The sequence below is a fragment of the Ylistrum balloti genome, unplaced genomic scaffold, assembly GCF_031769215.1.
Source record: "Ylistrum balloti isolate Yb309-2 unplaced genomic scaffold, AGI_CSIRO_Ybal_v1 Utg370236, whole genome shotgun sequence".
Classification (NCBI taxonomy): Eukaryota; Metazoa; Mollusca; class Bivalvia; order Pectinida; family Pectinidae; genus Ylistrum; species Ylistrum balloti.
The window spans coordinates 787,343-808,094 of NW_026782193.1; the positions used below are offsets into that span (position 1 = coordinate 787,343).

Genomic DNA, 20,752 nt, shown 5'->3' on the forward strand with positions numbered 1-20,752 from the left:
AAACCAACACCCACAGAGAGAAGAGAGAGAGAGGGAGAGAGAGAGAGAGAGAGAGAGAGAGAGAGAGAGAGAGAGAGAGAGAGAGAGAGAGAGAGAGAGAGAGAGAGAGAGAGAGAGAGAGAGAGAGAGAGAGAGAGAGAGAGAGAGAGAGAGAGAGAGAGAGAGAGAGAGAGAGAGAGAGAGAGAGAGAGAGAGAGAGAGAGAGAGAGAGAGAGAGAGAGAGAGAGAGAGAGAGAGAGAGAGAGAGAGAGAGAGAGAGAGAGGAGGGATGGCATAATAATTAAAATACTAAAAAAAAGAAAAAAAATATTTTCAAAATACTGTATATAGTTTATCGGTTCATTAGTGGGTCAATATATTTTTCTTGAAATCACAAGTTACAAACTTTCTCCCATTTTTACCTTTTGAAATTTTCCATGGCAATTTCACCATAACTATTAGCAGTGTATTTTGTGAATTATAATGGTATTTTATTGTGATAATAAGACTATTAATGTTCAGAGAGTTGTGAAGGCATCGAATCTTGTATATATATTGTTTGATTAGAAGAAGTATTTCATTGTCAACTTTGTGTATATTGAGGTTTGGTGATGTCAGTCCAAAAATGAAAGATTGTTTATTGAAATCAAATGAAATGAATAGAGCTTCTAGTAAAATCTTAAAGCTATCAAGTAGGTTTTGAACTTCTTTACACTCCCACACAGTATTTATTATTGTTTCAGTTTCTGCATTACATAAAGTACACAACGGAGAAATAGCAAGATGTGATTTGAAAAGAAAAAAATTGTTGTTAAGATATGGTGGTTAACTCGGTACTGAAACCATTGTAGCTTTGTGCTTCTAATAACAGAGAAAGGAATTTTGTATATTTGATCCCAAGTTAAATCATTCAGATCAAAAACTTTGTTCCACTTCCTTTTCCCTGTTGGTATATTGTTGTTTTTTATCAAAATGTTGTAAAAATCTTTGCAGCCTTTTCTTTTCATCATAAATATTTCTAAATTTGTTGGTATAAAAGGATATGGAGGTTTTGAGTTTGGGATTTCATTTGAAGATGCTGTGGTAATGAAGGAAGTTTGTTGTCACATCATATGTGTGAAGAATTTCCTGAACTGTAGAAACTCCCTAATTCATGATTTTTTACCAAGTCATTTATGACAATAATATTTTTTTCAAAAAGATTTTTAGAGAAAACTGATTTCTTACCAACAGTTAAATTTCTGTTGTACCAAATAGGTGTTTTTAAAACAGAATCTCCTTTTGGGGTATTTTTGTCATTAATCAATGTTAATTTGTTCCAGGCTTTAAAAACATCAATCCAAAACTTATTTTAATAGCTCGTCAAAGTTGATGCCTAATGCAATATACAGGTAGCAAGGCTGGATTTGTCGCTGTATTTACCGGTATCACGGCTGGATTTGTCGCTGTATTTACCGGTATCTAGATAACACGGCTGGATTTGTCGCTGTATTTACAGATATCACGGCTGGATTTGACGCTGTATTTACAGGTAACACGGCTGGATTTGTCGCTGTATTTACAGTTAACACGGCTGGATTTGTCGCTGTATTTACAGGTAACATGGCTGGATTTGTCGCTGTATTTACAGGTAGCAAGGCCGGATTTGTCGTTGTATTTACAGGTAACGGCTGGATTTGTCGCTGTATTTACAGGTATCACGGCTGGATTTGTCGCTGTATTTACAGGTAACGGCTGGATTTGTCGCTGTATTTACAGATATCACGGCTGGATTTGCCTCTGTATTTATAGATAACACGGTTGGATTTGTCGCTGTATTTACAGATATCACGGCTGAATTTGTCGCTGTATTTACAGATATCACGACTGGATTTGTCGGTGTATTTACAGGTAACACGGCTGGATTTGTCGCTGTATTTACAGGTATCACGGCTGGATTTGTCGCTGTATTTACAGGTAACACGGCTGGATTTGTCGGTGTATTTACAGGTAACACGGCTGGATTTGTCGCTGTATTTACAGGTAACACGGCTGGATTTGTCGCTGTATTTACAGGTAACACGGCTGGATTTGTCGGTGTATTTACAGGTAACACGGCTGGATTTGTCGCTGTATTTACAGGTAACACGGCTGGATTTGTCACTGTATTTACATATACCACGGCTGTAGAAACAAGCTATAATCTGTAGTCTGTGTCATTCATATCAAATGTAAATATTCCATTTTTATCATTTATAAGTCGGTTTATTTCAGTTGAATAAAAGCCACGACAGTCAATACCAGAGCAATTTGTAAAACGGAACAACAGCCACTCGAGCTGACTTTTACACGATACATATGTAAATCGTTTTATGTTTATAAGTTTTTTATTGATATTTTCATACCACAAAGACACACATTAACATGTTCAAGTTGTTGAATAAAGACTAAATTGATGTGTGTTATATGGTCTGTCACGTGACCTTCATGATCTGCAGGTGTCACGTGAAACGTCACAGGTACAATACTCTACTTTATGTATATATATGCAGATATTTGATTTCAAATTACAAAAATGGGAAAGGGATAATTTCGCTTTTAATGCCAATAGCTTGATAAATTTATAGTCACCAAGTGTCATTTATTTATTTATTTATTTGTTTATTTATTTATTTATTATTTTTTGTAAAATTCTTTTATTTCAAAACTTACGGAACTGAATTCGTCATTAAGCCACTATTGAATAAGAATTTCGGTCCTATTTAAATTATGATTTCTTTAAACATAGTGCCCTTAGAAGGTTTAGGTATTTAATGAGTAAGAGCGCTGAAACTGCATGTATCTCAAATTATGAAAATATACAGTTTCAATATATCTAAATATACACGGGCGGATCTACACAGTGTAAACATCTATATTTTTTCCTTTAAGCGTAGACAATCCGATATATCAACTGACCAAATTATGTTGTTTTTAGCTTTGGCTAGGTAGATATCTATTTAGACAGTTATATCTTGTGTTGAGCTTTAACTCTAAATGTCATCAACATAAATGCTGATTAATATCATATAACAATTGATTTTTCTTTTTGAAGACGTTGAATTAAAACGCTTTTGTATTCTATATATACAACAAGACAAATATTAATCGCAGTGTTTCAAATCTGTTCATTTCAAAATACACAAACTTAAAATCACCAACGAAAATCAGGCAGTAAACTGATGTCGGGCATTACATTATATAAATTGCGGAAATAAATTTTGGCATTCATCTCCGTTTAACTATTTGAATTTAATTATTTTTACATGATATCAATATTCCGTAGGATAGGTAACGTATATTGAATATAGGTAAAACAAATCCGGTACACCAGAACCAAACAGCTTCTCACCATATTTCAGCTTTTTCGCGAAAATAATGCTACGTAATTTGTTATCTTAAACATGAATACCTCTCGATAGGTTGGTTTTATTACTTGCATTGAATTGGATTAAAACAGCACCATGTATGCTAATGACTCTACACTCACATCGGCGATTTCATGAAACCAATATGAGAAATACACCTAAGGGAGACGGTGGGCGTGTTTTTGACTCAAAAGGGGACATTTTAAACGTCACTACGCCCAAATTTGACAACATAATTAAATATGCAATTGTATTTTAGCTGATATTTGCGGTTTACGCTTGATCGTTAATGTCGTATTCCAGGGTGCAATTTGGCAACGATTATACATAATTCATAGAAAATGTAAGACTGATAATGAATGCATCATCTGACACTGTAATACATGTTATCTGTGGCATTTAACGTAGACGTATAAAATACCACTAACGAATAGACACCAATGTCAGACCACAGTAACCTACTTTGTATATCACTACAGTGAATTTGTAGCGCACTCAAGTGAGAACCGGAAGTACTTGAACATGTTGCTATGTTAGTATAATTGTTCATTAAGGTATGTACTGTAGCTGCTGTTTGTACGAATAAAATTTTCCCCTCCTCAAATCGCTTCAAAAACTGCAAAAAATCGGAAATGATTATTATCATGCTTATAATCAGCTTAAAGACCCAATATACGTAAAAATCACTATAAAAAAAACAAACTTTATCTTATTTTCCCCGTAATATATGTAACAAAACAGATACTTTCCTTTAATTAAAGAAAATAAAACTGACTGTTTTCAATTTAAATAAAAAGTGAAAAAATCGGAAAATAAACAATGTGGTACCCACAATAATTCATACATTACCGCTCGTAGCGATGACATTGCGCATGCACATATTCCGCGTGTGTAAACATTGACAGACACAGTACAGACGTTCACCAGTCGCTTCCTTTTTTTCCAATCATACATCAGGCCAATTCTGAATTCTTACGTTATAATTGTGCGTCGTATCGTTTCTAAACTAATTATTCCTTCTAATAATTTCCCAAAAACTGAATGTTTATCACAGGAATACCTCAAATATTCGCAAACAATGTTCGTAAACAAAAACTTACCTGACGAGTATCAAACACGTCCAACTTCATATCACACAACGGTATCACCAGGTATACTGACTAGTATCAAACACGTCCAACTTCATATCACACAACGGTATCACCAGGCATACTGACGAGTATCAAACACGTCCAACTTCATATCACACAACGGTATCACCAGTCATACTGACGAGTATCAAACACGTCCAACTTCATACTACACAACGGTATCAACAGGCATACTGACGAGTATCAAACACGTCCAACTTCATATCACACAACGGTATCACCAGGCATACTGACGAGTATCAAACACGTCCAACTTCATATCACACAACGGTATCACCAGGCATACTGACGAGTATCAAACACGTCCAACTTCATATCACACAACGGTATCAGCAGGTATACTGACGAGTATCAAGCACGTCCAACTTCATACTACACAACGGTATCACCAGGTATACTGACGAGTATTAAACACGTCCAACTTCATATCACACAACGGTATCACCAGGTATACTGACGAGTATCAAACACGTCCAACTTCATATCACACAACGGTATCACCAGGCATACTGACGAGTATCAAACACGTCCAACTTCATATCACACAACGGTATCAGCAGGTATACTGACGAGTATCAAACACGTCCAACTTCATACCACACAACGGTATCACCAGGTATACTGACGAGTATCAAACACGTCCAACTTCATATCACACAACGGTATCAGCAGGTATACTGACGAGTATCAAACACGTCCAACTTCATATCACACAACGGTATCAGCAGGTATACTGACGAGTATCAAACACGTCCAACTTCATACTACACAACGGTATCACCAGGTATACTGACGAGTATCAAACACGTCCAACTTCATATCATTTTCCAAATTATTAATAAATTTTAAAAAACATAGATAAAAACATATCATAAAAAGCCTGTGTGGAGTTAAAAAAAAACCTCAAAGACAAAGAACAAACTGAGTACAGCCAAGGAATGAAGCAAACTACCTCACACCTCTGTTATCTCCTTGCAAGACTCGTTAGATATGTATTTTAGAAATCTTGGAGACGGCCGAGGAAAATGAAGATTGTTCGAAATAAAAATTAAAAAAGCAGGTGGGAAAGTTAAGCAGTATGTTCTGAGCCAGTATTTAAATGAACAGCACATCAATCATGTGATGAACTGTCGAGATTTATCCTGTCGAATTGTTCAGAGACGTACAAATGGTACTCTCGTTTTTATAACAATCGGATCGAAGCAGAAAAACCGATATCCAATATACTGATCTTATTGGGAGAAAAAGTCAAGAAAAGTATCTTTCGATGTAAATTTCGAGTTATATACAGTCAAATAATGAATTAAACTGCATCATACAGCTTATTCGTCCTTCTAGGACTCATCAGTGAAGCTGTATCATACAGCTGTTTCGTCCTTCTAGGACTCGTCAGTAATGCTGTATCATACAGCTGTTTCGTCCTTCTAGGACTCGTCAGTGAAACTGTATCATACAGCTGTTTCGTCCTTCTAAAAATCGTCAGTGATGCAACATCATACAGCTGTTTCGTCCTTCTAGAACTCGTCAGTGAAGTTACATCATACAGCTGTTTCGTTTAGAACTCGTCAGTAATGCTACATCATACAACTGTTTCGTCCTTCTAGGACTCGTCAGTGATGCTACATCATACAGCTGTTTCGTCCTTCTAGGAACCGTCAGTGATGCTACATCATACAGCTGTCTCGTCCTTCTAGGAATCTTCAGTGATGCTACATCATACAGCTGTTTCGTCCTTCTAGGACTCGTCAGTGATGCTATATCATGCAACTGTTTCTTCTTTCTGGAAGTAGTCAACGATGCTAAGTGCATAATGTATATCTAGAGACTAACCTAGATGGAATTGTCAGGTATCGCCGATGGAGCGGAACACGTTCATCTTTCCGAATCATCTGGTCTGACTTTCTGGTATTTCCAAGAAGTTTTGTATAAAGTTTTCTTTTCTTCATTTTCCCCTATCGACTAATGTTATCTGTGGAAGTTTTTTCTTACCGTTCCATGTGTAACAAAACTAATTCAATCAATGATTTATGATTCATGCATCTTTCATTTATTTTTCTATTTTTAAATATATAGATTTTAACTGTAAATATATAGATTTTAACTGTAAATATATAGATTTAAGCATAAATATATAGATTTTAGCCATAAATATATAGATTTTAACCATAAATATATATATTTTAACCGTGAATATATAGATTTTAACTATAAATATATAGATTTTAACCATAAATATATAGATTTAACCATAAATATATAGATTTTAGCCATAAATATATAGATTTTAACCGTAAATATATAGATTTTAGCCATGATTATATAGATTTTAACCATAAATATATAGATTTTAACCGTGAATATATAGATTTTAACCATAAATATATAGATTTTAGCCATAAATATATAGATTTTAACTATAAATATATAGATTTTAACCGTGAATATATAGATTTTAACCATATATATATAGGTTTTAACCGTGAATATATAGACTTTAACCATAAATATATAGATTTTAACCGTGAATATATATATTTTAACCATAAATATATAGATTTTCACCATAAATATATAGATTTTACCATATATTTGGTTCGAACGAATACATCAATATGAACACATTTCTTCTCGACTTTTTATGGAATCTAGATTGAAATTATGATAAGTGAAACACGATAAAAATTATGGGGTATCATAAGACATCTTGTCTATGTTAATCACCTGTAATATGTCGTGTTCCGGAAATTTTTCTGTGGAATAAACATGTTTCAGATTCTTTCCATGGGATCAATATTTGTTATACATAGGCTAAAAAAGTTAACACTAAAAGTTTTATTTATAAACAATGATTAGATATTAAAAATGTCCCACCAATTTCACGTCCAACACCGATTGAAACATACTTCCAAGGCCCTTTTGTGGCCCAGCTCTAATTTGAAATACTAGTTAGACGTTTCATGTCTTTAACCACTTCAGCTTTAAAAAACTATAATATTAAACAGCTACTACAGATGATTCGTACAGAAGAGACAAAGAAACAATTAGTATTTCACTGTCGCCTTCATTATACCGCCGACGTCCCACAACAACACTACGCAAATAACGTCTTTTTTTGTGAATGAACTTTAGTCAGATGTCATATCTTCAAGACCTTACAACAGATCTCGGAAACTTACACAGATATATCCAAGCGTTGCTCGAATACAAGCATATGAACAGAGTGTAGAATTCCCCAACAGCTACAATAAGAGTCCATTTGAAGCTGTGATATTTATTATAACAGTGACAGGGGAATCGTGAAAAGGTCTGGTGTCGCTTAACTTGTAATACTTTAGAGTCGCCATCAGACATAACACAGCTTTCGTGGCGGAATCTGTTCTTAACGAAGAAAATTCACTCTGTCAACGTACCTCGATGAATCCTGAGACTATTTCAGTTTTCACACAAAAAGGTCAACAAACACAGCTGTTTCGGTATTAAATACGTAGATTCTGCAAATACCCACCTGGCACCTGGCATCAAATCCCCGACAAGGAATGTGGGCATCAAATCACCGACATGGAATGTGGGCATCAAATCCCCGACATGGAATGTGGGCATCAAATCACCGACATGGAATGTGGGCATCAAATCCCCGACATGGAATGTGGGCATCAAATCCCCGACAAGAAATGTGGGCATCAAATCACCGACATGGAATGTGGGCATCAAATCCCCGACATGGAATGTGGGCATCAAATCACCGACATGGAATGTGGGCATCAAATCACCGACATGGAATGTGGGCATCAAATCACCGACATGGAATGTGGGCATCAAATCCCCGACAAGAAATGTGGGCATCAAATCCCCGACGTGCCACACCGTTTATGAGACACTTTGACCAATATGTATTCCCTGGGCCCTGGACGTGCCACACCGTTTATGATACACTTTGACCAATGTGTTTCCCTGGGCCCTGGACGTGCCACACCGTTTATGAGACACTTTGACCAATGTGTATTCCCAGTGTCCTGGACGTGCCACACCGTTTATGAGACACTTTGACCAATGTGTATTCCCAGTGTCCTGGACGTGCCACACCGTTTATGAGACACTTTGACCAATGTGTATTCCCAGTGTCCTGGACGTGCCACACCGTTTATGAGACACTTTGACCAATGTGTATTCCCAGTGTCCTGGACGTGCCACACCGTTTATGAGACACTTTGACCAATGTATATTCCCAGTGTCCTGGACGTGTCACACCGTTTATGAGACACTTTGACCAATGTGTATTCCCAGTGTCCTGGACGTGCCACACCGTTTATGAGACACTTTGACCAATGTATATTCCCAGTGTCCTGGACGTGCCACACCGTTTATGAGACACTTTGACCAATGTATATTCCCAGTGTCCTGGACGTGCCACACCGTTTATGAGACACTTTGACCAATGTGTATTCCCAGTGTCCTGGACGTGCCACACCGTTTATGAGACACTTTGACCAATGTGTATTCCCAGTGTCCTGGACGTGCCACACCGTTTATGAGACACTTTGACCAATGTGTATTCCCAGTGTCCTGGACGTGCCACACCGTTTATGAGACACTTTGACCAATGTATATTCCCAGTGTCCTGGACATGCCACACCGTTTATGAGACACTTTGACCAATGTGTATTCCCAGTGTCCTGGACGTGCCACACCGTTTATGAGACACTTTGACCAATGTGTATTCCCAGTGTCCTGGACGTGCCACAACGTTTATGAGACACTTTGACCAATGTGTATTCCCAGTGTCCTGGACGTGCCACACCGTTTATGAGACACTTTGACCAATGTGTATTCCCAGTGTCCTGGACGTGCCACACCGTTTATGAGACACTTTGACCAATGTATATTCCCAGTGTCCTGGACGTGCCACACCGTTTATGAGACACTTTGACCAATGTGTATTCCCAGTGTCCTGGACGTGCCACACCGTTTATGAGACACTTTGACCAATGTGTATTCCCTGGGCCCTGGACGTGCCACACCGTTTATGAGACACTTTGACCAATGTGTATTCCCAGTGTCCTGGACGTGCCACACCGTTTATGAGACACTTTGACCAATGTGTATTCCCAGTGTCCTGGACGTGCCACACCGTTTATGAGACACTTTGACCAATGTGTATTCCCAGTGTCCTGGACGTGCCACACCGTTTATGAGACACTTTGACCAATGTGTATTCCCAGTGTCCTGGACGTGCCACACCGTTTATGAGACACTTTGACCAATGTATATTCCCAGTGTCCTGGACGTGCCACACCGTTTATGAGACACTTTGACCAATGTGTATTCCCAGTGTCCTGGACGTGCCACACCGTTTATGAGACACTTTGACCAATGTGTATTCCCTGGGCCCTGGACGTGCCACACCGTTTATGAGACACTTTGACCAATGTGTATTCCCAGTGTCCTGGACGTGCCACACCGTTTATGAGACACTTTGACCAATGTGTATTCCCAGTGTCCTGGACGTGCCACACCGTTTATGAGACACTTTGACCAATGTGTATTCCCAGTGTCCACTGTCAATTTTATGTATTTAGTGTCTTTCGTTAATTTATTCCGTGTTCTTTTATCTTTAGCTGAATTCTCTGTTCGTGAATGTGTTCAATAAAGATAGAAGATTTGTGTGAAGTTACGAGCGAAAGCCTGCATTAGGACCACATTTCAGATGAATGTATGCCAGTAATTGATGACTTAAAAAAAATTCCCCTTTCAACTCCCTATTCATGCATTCAAATGTAGCTTCAATTTCAAACAAATTAGAACTTAATGCCATTCAAGTTTTTCATACATTAAATTAATTCAAGTTTAAATTGAGAAAGTCATTATACTTGATCCTGACAAGGAGTTCCTTATTCGAGAAAATACGGAGAGCGATATCAAGATACATAATTACTCTACTGTTCATTATGGAACATGAGTTGATTGTGTTTTTCAATCTGCCATGAATTGTAATTAATTGTAAATGATAGATTTCTAAGACTGCTTCTCTCGATGCCGAGAAGAAGGTCGATTTTATTTTATCAACCGTTTGTACCTTTTTTTTTATTGGGGAGGAACTGATATGAAATTACCCATATACCTTATATGGACAATATTTCACCCTCTTAATCCTGGATAACCGGATTTTTTGCGTCTTAAGGTGAAACAGATTGCACTCATAAATAAGAAATAAAGTTTTAACCAGACATTGTCACGTCTTTACAAAGGTCACAACACAGAGCACTGTCGTGTTTTATCATGCAGAAGATTTATCACGCCTCGAAGACGTACATAAGGTCAATTACTGTCGATGTTAGTTGACCTTTTGCCTCTAGTGTCTATCCCTGTGGTTATATAACCCCGGACTGGATTATTAACCTAAAATATTTCATACGTAATTAGGGCCCGAACTAATTAACGTCACTTGGTGTGTTTTCGTTATTTTTTCTGGTTGAAGAAATGAACCGATCGAACTGCTAGATCCGGTAGAGATAAAGTTGTGTCATTCGTTCAAATTCTTACAAACAGTTTAACCTTATATGGTAATGTAGTATAATAATCATGAAGTCGGTAATGGTGAATATGAAATAAAAAATAATGAAAGGTTTTGTTTTAATATTTTTGAATTTACGGTACAGGCTTTAGAAATTCGCGCAACAAATGTTAGTTTCATTGTTGATTTGGAACGATATTGATAAGTAGAAAACCAACCCATACACTATGTAATCTACAAGAGGTCTTTCGGAGTATATCACCGTGATGGACAATAAAAAAACACATTCGAAATTAGGAAATGCAGAGGACATAATGGTTTGCCAAGGTACAAAGTATCAGTACCCTTGGATTCCGAATATAACATTAATACGTGCAGCTTATAGAGGTAAAGCATTTAGCGAGACATCGGATTGCGAATATGTTAATGATGTGTGGTTTGTTAGAAGGTTAGAAGGGCAAACATCTCGTGGAACTCTTGGAATTTGAACGCCTTGACAGCGCGTGTATAAAGCTTGCCAGTTCAAAAATGGGATAGTCATTCAAGTGTAAGTTATATTTGGACGAGAAAAAAATCACACATTAACAAGTCAGTGTTTGCACATCATTCAAATTGAAACTTCATTCACTTGTGTATCTTAGAATAAAAATTTGCATAATGAAGTAACTTTGATTGACAGGTAAATGTTATGCTCTTTCGAGCCAAATTATCTACATGACGTTTTAAACAATGAGTGTCATACATGAGGACGGAAGTTTGTGCCCCCCTGGCCCCTGGGAAGGGACTGTCCATCACGTGAAATTGTTGTTGTCAGTTTAGTTTGAGATTTTACAACGTTGCAGGCATGGCTTTCTGGGTACCCGCTTCAACTGGATACTGGGCACGAGGACTGTCTGAAAGCTTTGGTGAAAGAAACTGGGAAATCGGTAGGTGACATAAAATTATATGTTAGTAATTATCTATCCATTTTATTCGGGTTTCAATAATAAGTTATCATTTTCTAGAGATCTCAAGCTGCTTATCAGGAAGGAATAGTGTTTGTTGTGTTGTTTTATCTGTCATTTCGACAGGAGAGATATGTATTTGATATACAGAAAAACCCTTTAATTTCCCGGATAGAATTTTCCTCGCTGGGATAATCCGATGTACTTTAGTTCTCTGTGTAGGATCAGATGCGATAATGAGTGACAAAAGTTTACTGGGATTTCCGAAAGTGCAATGTTTTAGACAAACAATTGATTTTTTAAATCCCAGAATGTCTCATTTTTGAGGGCGAAACTGTCGACTGGGCGCTTCACTCCTAGTTAAAGGATATTTTCCAGTTTTCACGGATTGGATTCTTGTAGTTGAAGCCTATGGAAACGTTTGTAACCTGGCTCTGGGAAGCCGTTCCTTGCTCTATCCATTAGGCCCATAATTCAGCAGTTTTATGACACCGACAAAGACAGGAACGATATTTTTAACTGCAAAATTTTTCTGATCTTTAAACGAAACAGATTTGTGAGCGCCATAATTTCTGAAGTGTCATCTGCACATTGTAGGTTAATTGGTAAGGTGATATACCCCACCTGCCTGGTTGTCAGAAACAGCCTGGCGCAGGGTGTGTGTTATTTCATCAAGTGTGTCTTAGTTTTCGAAGTAAAATACAGGACTAAAGCACACGAAATCAAGGGGTTGATATCGCCTATTTAAAGAATATGTATGTTAAGATACTATCAAAAGATAATAATTCGGTCCCTGCAATGGAAATGTCATAATTCTGGAGGTATATAACAAATACATATACTTAAGCGGTGTTAGCGAAATGTATCACATGCCAGGAGATTTACTAGCCCCATGGCAAAAATACGAACTTTCCATGAACTAAAATCTCGAATTAAACTTGCTTTGAAAACAGATAGATTTATTGCTTATGTCAGTGTTTTTATGTTTTAGATATATAAGATTGTAGACAAATGTCTGTGTGTCTAGGTTAAACAGGATTACAGCAAGTCTGCTTTACTCGACCTTACTGTCAAATGACTGCGAATCGGCTACAGCTGTTAAGTATGTAATGGCGAGGGTGACAAAGTCCCTAAAACCATTATATCCTCCTGTAAACACTAATAGGTAGACTGTTTATATACAGAATTAAGCTTGTTTGGCAGCTCGGTTTATCCCACTTTTCCAGGATTAGATAACACCTTCTCTAAAGTGAATCAGACTCGTTATAAACAAATACATATCGCGGCAACTTTGGTTGGCCAGACTCGGAATTCGCTATCTATTTGGCCGTTGTGAATATCTTTGGCGATTTTAGAAGTGACCCTATCTTAATATAGGTTTGATTTGTAAATGTTCTTCAAGTAATAATCAAGGCGTAAGCATATGTTTGTGTTTACAGCGTGTTTACTTTCATATACCCTTGCAAATCTTTATTTATAACCGCGCATAAAAATGTGAGTTCACGTTCATTGTTCTCGCGTCATATTGTACAATGTCATACCGTGATGCATCTAACTGTGAAGTTTTTCGACGATCTCAAACTCCAGGATGTTTTATGTTTCCCGTAGGAAACGGACTCTCCTGTGTTCTAGTGGTCGTGTCCATAAATTGTGCATGATTGACCAATCTGCTCCGTATATGGCATGCGGCGGGTCTCCCGTATATTGTTCACAAAGGTAGTTACTAGCCAGAGCAGGGAGACCGTGGATAGTTCATTAGTTGGCGTTGACGTATCTAACTGTGAACTTGTATTAAAATTGTTACTCGTTTGTGTCTTTTGTCCTGTCGTCGAAAAGGATTGCTAACCCTGTTCACCAACAACCAAACATTACATCGCACGAAATTAAAAAAAAAAACAGACTGTAAATATGTCGAAGCAATCTACTACAACATACATCAAGACCCTGGAGTGACAAGGGTTGAACTTGATCAGCCGATGCATATCTGATATATGTGATATTGCCAATTTAAGGTGTAGTTGTGTGAACGTGACAATTTCGGAAGGATAGTTCAGCGGCGCGTGAATACTATTTATATCCCTGTTTCATTTAGTGTTCGTTATATATAGAATGACAGCTTATTTTAATGGCGGCGTTTCGAGAATCAACAGTGTTAAGTATGCTTAATAATGTCTTGTCGGCAATTTTACACAATTCAATGATGAATGGTATTTGCAGTTCCGGAAGTGTATCTTATGGCGCTGACGTCATTTCCTGTAGTTTATATATGGAGGAAGTTCATGCTTCGTGTAGGTGCTACTTAGTACAGTTAAGTGTAGGATATGATGTCGTCAACGATGCAGCTGGTCTCTCAAACAAAGAGTGCCTCTTTTCGGCACTACAATAGGCCGTTGTTAGAAATGTTGCCAAATTTTACACCTTATCAGCTTCCAGTTACTACAGGTGTATTTTCTTTTACATTTATTAATCAACAGTGTTACAGTACTGTTACAGCGTTTAGACTTTCTAACGAAAATAACTGATCCTAGATTAAAAATGATTATCTGCATTTGAATTTTGGAAGCAATTATTTACATTGAAACGATCAGGACTCCATATTAAATTCCAAAAGGTCGTTTTCATCAATCATTTTGTCGTGATTTATTTATTTCAAATGAAATTGAAAAGATCGATTGATTTTAAACTAAGAAGGAAATTATGGATGGATGAGGTCCGGGCAATGTAATTGTATTTCTTTTTCGCTTTTAAAGACTTTCTTATATCGAAAATGGGTACTGATAACCGTCACAAAATCTGCGATTCAGTTAACTACACGGCAACAACACGATGACAAATATCACAAAAAAATAAAATGTGCAAATATCATTCATCAAGCAGAATCCATTTAATAATTTTATAACAATAAATTTCAATTACAGCGTGAGGTGTTTGAAAAGCTTGTTTGTCTCGTGGTTCCGTTTATATTTGATATATTTAATTGTAGCTATGTTTTAGGTAATGCCAGTACATCAGTATCGTTATATTAACACCTATAAAATAACGTTAAATCACAGATACCGAGACCAGATCACGATACTGATCTGTGAATACTCCTCAACACAATGACTTGTATAATATATTGCTTGTTTGTGAAAACTGTAGTTGAATTTCTATTTTCGTCCAATTTGCTTGTTTTAATTTAATCCGTGACGCTGACTAGTGGTATTAAGCACATGACGTCAAAGCTATTTGGTTATCGTGTTGATGATACGTAAGAGCCAATCTGCTAACTGTCAGTGTAGTGAAAAAAAAAACACCACCGTGGTAGCGGATTAAATGCCTGGAAGGAAATTAAATAGAATTAATAGTTGGTTGAAATTTAAAACGAAGTGATTATCGTGTTTGTTCTGATTAATAAAGTACACCATGTCGAGTCCTGGTGGAGTGTACATGTACCGAATATGTAACACAATAGTGAGAAATTGAACGACTTTAATGAAAATTAAGCAAAATGAATTTATCTTCATTAATGTCATTTCTGCTGACGAAAACCTGCTTGTTCGTATTATAGAAACAAGTTTTATAAAACAGCACTAATATTGCGCTGATCTTCAATCAGTTTTACATGTTACAATATCGAAATTCAGACATCTGTAGCTGTAGATAGATGAATAAATTTTCTCACCCTTGACAGGTAAATTCACAATTTTAACTAGTGTGAGATTAATACCATTCAACTGGATCTCCAATTTGAAGGGATGGGGTAAAAGTTATCTAAAACGAGGCTTGCCGAATGTTTGACAGCTTAATAATCATCACCCGAGGGTTGAGATCCCCTATCTCAACCTGAAGGGGATGCATTACCTTGTTTTCATTCATTTCCCGAGTGCAAGACGAAGTTTATGGTATGGAAGCAAAAACACTTAGATGGCGTATGAATAGTGACGAGGTCCGCACCTCAAACGCTTAACGCCTTGTCATTTAATCTTACACGTTAATCTGATTCTTACGGAAGCGTATTCCGGCCACGTTGTGTTTTATTCTACCTCGAATTTCGAGATAGTAATCCGAAATTTCGAGATATTAACCCGAAATTTCGAGATAGCAACTCGAAATTTCGAGTTAGTAATCCGAAATTTTGAGTTAGTAAATCGAAATTTCGAGTTGCTTCCGTAGATTTTAGTGTATTAGACCACAGTGAGAATAGTCGACTCGTTGAATGGATTAAAAACATTTTGACCGTCAAAATATTTTTTCAAGCTTTCATGTGGAAATAACTTCATACTAAAAATCTTAAATAATTATTACAGGATTAACATATACTTTTATTGTTACCATGGTAACGCATGTATCCAAAAACACGTTGAAGAATTACAATTCTAACCATTCAAGACAGGAGCATGCTTGCTCCGGTGTACCTGATTGCCGATTTCAGGTTCGGGAGCTTTCGTCAATTTCCGTGAACGAGAAAAAAAAATCGTCTCTTCCACGGAAGCTGCCGAAAGTTCCCGATTTCGCGTGAAACTTGTACAATCTCTTAATTGCAATAAAACTACAATATTTGGATGTATTTACTTGTTTGAATCTAATTATGAAACACCAACATGTCAACATAATCACAATCCAACACAGCAATAGAATAACTAGTGGTAGAGAGGTTGTGTGTGTTTGTGTGTGTGTGTGTTTGTGTGTGTGTGTCTGTGTGTGTGTCTGCGTGTAATTTTGTATTAAACATGTCTTAATAGGCAAAGGGCTTAACAGAAGTTGGAAAACTTGTGCCAAATTTCATAGTTATTGTTACCATTAGATATCTTTATACCAGTAAAGGTTTATACAGTATAATAATTCATAGTGATGTAATTTCAAAAGCAATCGTGCCCGTGTAGGACATTAACAACGCATTTGTGGTAATATAGAAATGTCACCACATCGTAATAAAATAGATATAAAATTATTTCCTTTCCATATCATTAATTTCTAGGTGATATCAGAACATGTCCCACAGGTAACTTTTCACAAACAGTGAACGGCGTCTCTTGCTTGTCTGCTCACGTAGGCGAACCTCGTTTTCTTTTTTTCTACAGAGTTGAATATTTGGTAGGAAAATGACGTCCTCGGAACTGATTCCGGTGTAGACATTGTACATGTAGGCGACTTAATGATTCTAAACCCGGGTTTAGTTACAAATCACACCTTTAAATAACTAGATTTTCAATCTCTTTATATGATTCTTCCGGCAAGACTAGTCGAATCCCACGACTTTTCGGATAGGAATAGGAAGATTATAATAAAAAATACAAAGCAAAATTCTCTAGATAGAAACAAAATATTAGATTTTCCTAAATAACGACATCTATCTTGAATTTAATGAACAAAGACGACCAAGCGACATTAGGAGGTACGATATAACGGGTTAAATTGAGTAAACTGTTTTATAACGAAGTAGAAGTGTTACGGACTATTAACATGTGGGCTGTATCAGAAAGGATTTAGTATTCGAATAAAAAAAGCAAGCGATTATTAAATATGCCTTCGAGATGTCATTGGCGAAAAATAGAAATACATCACAACCTACAGTGCATTACATTCAGAATTGAATCCTGCTTTTGTCGATCATCTTGGGTGATGAATTGTGTTTTTCATCAGACGAATTTAATGAACTGCGAAAACAGTTCGTGTTGAATTTGCCTCAAGACTAACTCCATTCTTCAGCCCAGGAAATCGACACGATCCCATGTTTGTAATCCAGTTAAAACGGTTTGTTTTCAATAATTTAATCAAAACCAACTCTGCAGTTACTAGAACTTGTGCAAGTCTAATGGATTGCGTTAAAAATCTTAAGTCAGAGGATGATAAAAAATATTACTCAGGCAAAATACGGTTATGCGACACATTGAAATATAACAACTTAATTCAATTGTAATAATTGATTTTGTCAATATCTTTTAGAAATTATGAAAATTCTCCGTTAGCTACGTGGAAGAATAACGTCAGCTATTGTCTTCCACTTCGCTTCGAACCGGGCGTCAGCCATTTTAATATTGTCATGGAAAGTGTTTTCTTGACCTGTTTCAGTAGTCTATGTATCCATGGCAACAAGAACTTAGTCAAGAAGCAATTCTGTATCAGACTCGCTCAGATGACACCCTAGTTGTGTTGGAGGTATTCATTTTCAGGCAGACGACAATATTTGCAAGGTCTCAAGCAACTATCAAAACACGGACAATGAACATGTTCTGCTAAAGTTTACCGTAATGTCATATTTTGGTTTGTATATATTGTTTTCCTCGCTTACAGAATCTGTAAGGGTGTATTCACACGTCTAGATCAATGCTAATCTGGTCAAATTTATACACAAATGAAATAGGGTAAATTTTGTAGTTTCACTGAATCCAACTAAGAATTGAAATTTAGGAAAATAGTTTTATTAAATACAAAGTGTCTGTTCTGACTGCTTGTGATGAACAGATGAGGACAAAAAACTCGCATAGTAACAGTTGGAAAACTATTGGATTTATACTGGCGATCATACAACTGTTTTAATTGTGTTGTTGTCACGGCAACTCACCATGGCTTCTGTACCAGGCATGGTTCCGACCGGAAGGAGATCACGTACTGCTATATACCGATAGGGTTGTATTGTGGGTTGAATATAAAAGTCGACATTATCTAGCCAACAATCTCCTTCTACAGCCAATCATCAAAAAAGATCTCCGATTTCTTCCGATCGACAGAGAAAACGGCAGTAGGGTTTTTTCATTATTTTCTCCTAGATAAGCGTTACTGTGAAACTAACATTAATCTTGCATGAACATTTTCAAATTAAAAAAAAAATTCAGTTCCCATATCATTTACGTTTCATTCTCAGTATTATATTTTCGGTATAAGAAGTAAAATTTTTCTTCTGAATATTAGATAAGTGTCTCATTTATGTCTAACTTTATTGATTTTTTGTCATTTGATAAGTGATTTTGATACGAGATGAAGCGATGTACAGAATTATGCGTTTGGATGGCAGTGTAGCACTGTCTTGGGTATCTAATTGTGGTGTAAAATGGGGAATATCTCATAGTTGTTAAAACTTACCCCTCAAATGTAATAACCATGTCACCAGTAATATGTCTGGTAAGCACTCCAGAGAAATATTCCACAAACATGTTAAGTATTACGCTCACTAATAAAGTTTACATTATTGCGAAGGCATGTGGATATTTACATACGGAAATGTTCATCCTAAAACATATTGGATGTCATCGAGAAATATTCTATTTCTTTGTGTGACATGAAGCTGGACGTATTCGATGCCCGTAAGTTTGCTTGTTGGCCCCGTTGTTGTGCACCTTGTTCTCATTTGAGAACGTGACATTACTTACTTGGATTGACCAAAGTTTACATGGCGGGTGTTGTCGTCGAAGAAGAAGACTCTTACCCTTCCGGAACACCTGGTCTTATTCTCCCTGTACTTTTTCATGTAAATCTTTCTTTTGTTCATATTTTACCCTAGTTTTATGGAATTATAATTTGGATTGTGATTATGTTGACATGTTGGTATTTTCTAGATTTTTAAAAATAATATCAGCTGATTCTATAAAACATTTTCTAAATGTCTGTTTAAGTTTCCAGAAGAAAGTAGTATCTTTATATTGATCATTAATCACTTTAGTTTTCTGATATGTGAAGTAAGATTGTCTATTGTCCGTTAGTGTACCTGGTGGTTAGTCACTGTACTGTCTACGCGACGGAACGAAAGTACAGCCCACTTTCTGATAGATCCAGTAAAACTGGACAGTTGCTATGAAAGTATGTTTCTAAATACAACGAAAGGTCAAACAAGCAAAGCTTGTGAAGAAAATATTTAGCTTGATTCTCTACAAAAGACTGGTTATTGTATATTTCTAAAAGTCTATTTTGACAGATGGTTCACGCCTGAATTCGATCCATATGTGTGTTATGTAGACTGTAATTATCAGTTAATTGACTCGTGAGGAGAGCTTTACTTAACTGTATTTAATTTCATTGGTGGTCGCGATGCTCATGCACGCGCCATTCAACGGTTGATTTTAATATCAATAGGCTGTAGCTGGTAAAGAACGGCTGCTGAGGCTGTTTACACAACAGAACGCCGGCATCTTTCTAATACATAAAGAATAGCTTTGATAACAGGTCAATGCGCAGTACAACTGCTACCACAGTTAATATATATTGATGTAAATTTTACACTCATCACTTTAAGGTTTACTTTGTCAATGTATTCGCAATGTCTGCCCTTTGAAGTTAACCTTTACATTCCGATTTGAATATAAACAACAGTTGAAGAATAAGATTACCTAATGACAGTTGTGGTAAAAGCTAGTGCTCTTTTTTGTACTTTGCATTGGAATTTAAAGTGTTTAATATACAGCCGGCCGTATCTACAAAGTGCATCTGTGATCGCTCTTAACAGTTGGTCGATAGACCTTAAATCGCAGCACGGAAGGAGAATTCCCGACCCTTTGATTGGATAAAAGATATCTTGGCTGACTTTTCCAGCTTTAATCGGGAAATTTCAACATATTGAAGTTATAAATAATTCAGTTAATTCTAAAAAACGTATTTAAAAAATGACAATTATTACCAGTGTGGACAGCAGTATTCTGAAAAAATGACAATTATTACCAGTGTGGACGGCAGTATTCTGAAAAAAATGACAATGATTACCAGTGTGGACAGCAGTATTCTGAAAAATGATAATTATTACCAGTGTGGACAGCAGTATTCTGAAAAAATGACAATGATTACCAGTGTGGACGGCAGTATTCTGAA

The 20,752-nt window shown here is 36.6% G+C and overlaps 1 pseudogene; it reads right to left on the minus strand.

The window, feature by feature from the left end:
• Window positions 1–370: 370 nt before the first annotated feature.
• On the minus strand, window positions 371–8,359 carry LOC132552110 (uncharacterized; annotated as a pseudogene).
• Window positions 8,360–20,752: the final 12,393 nt, after the last annotated feature.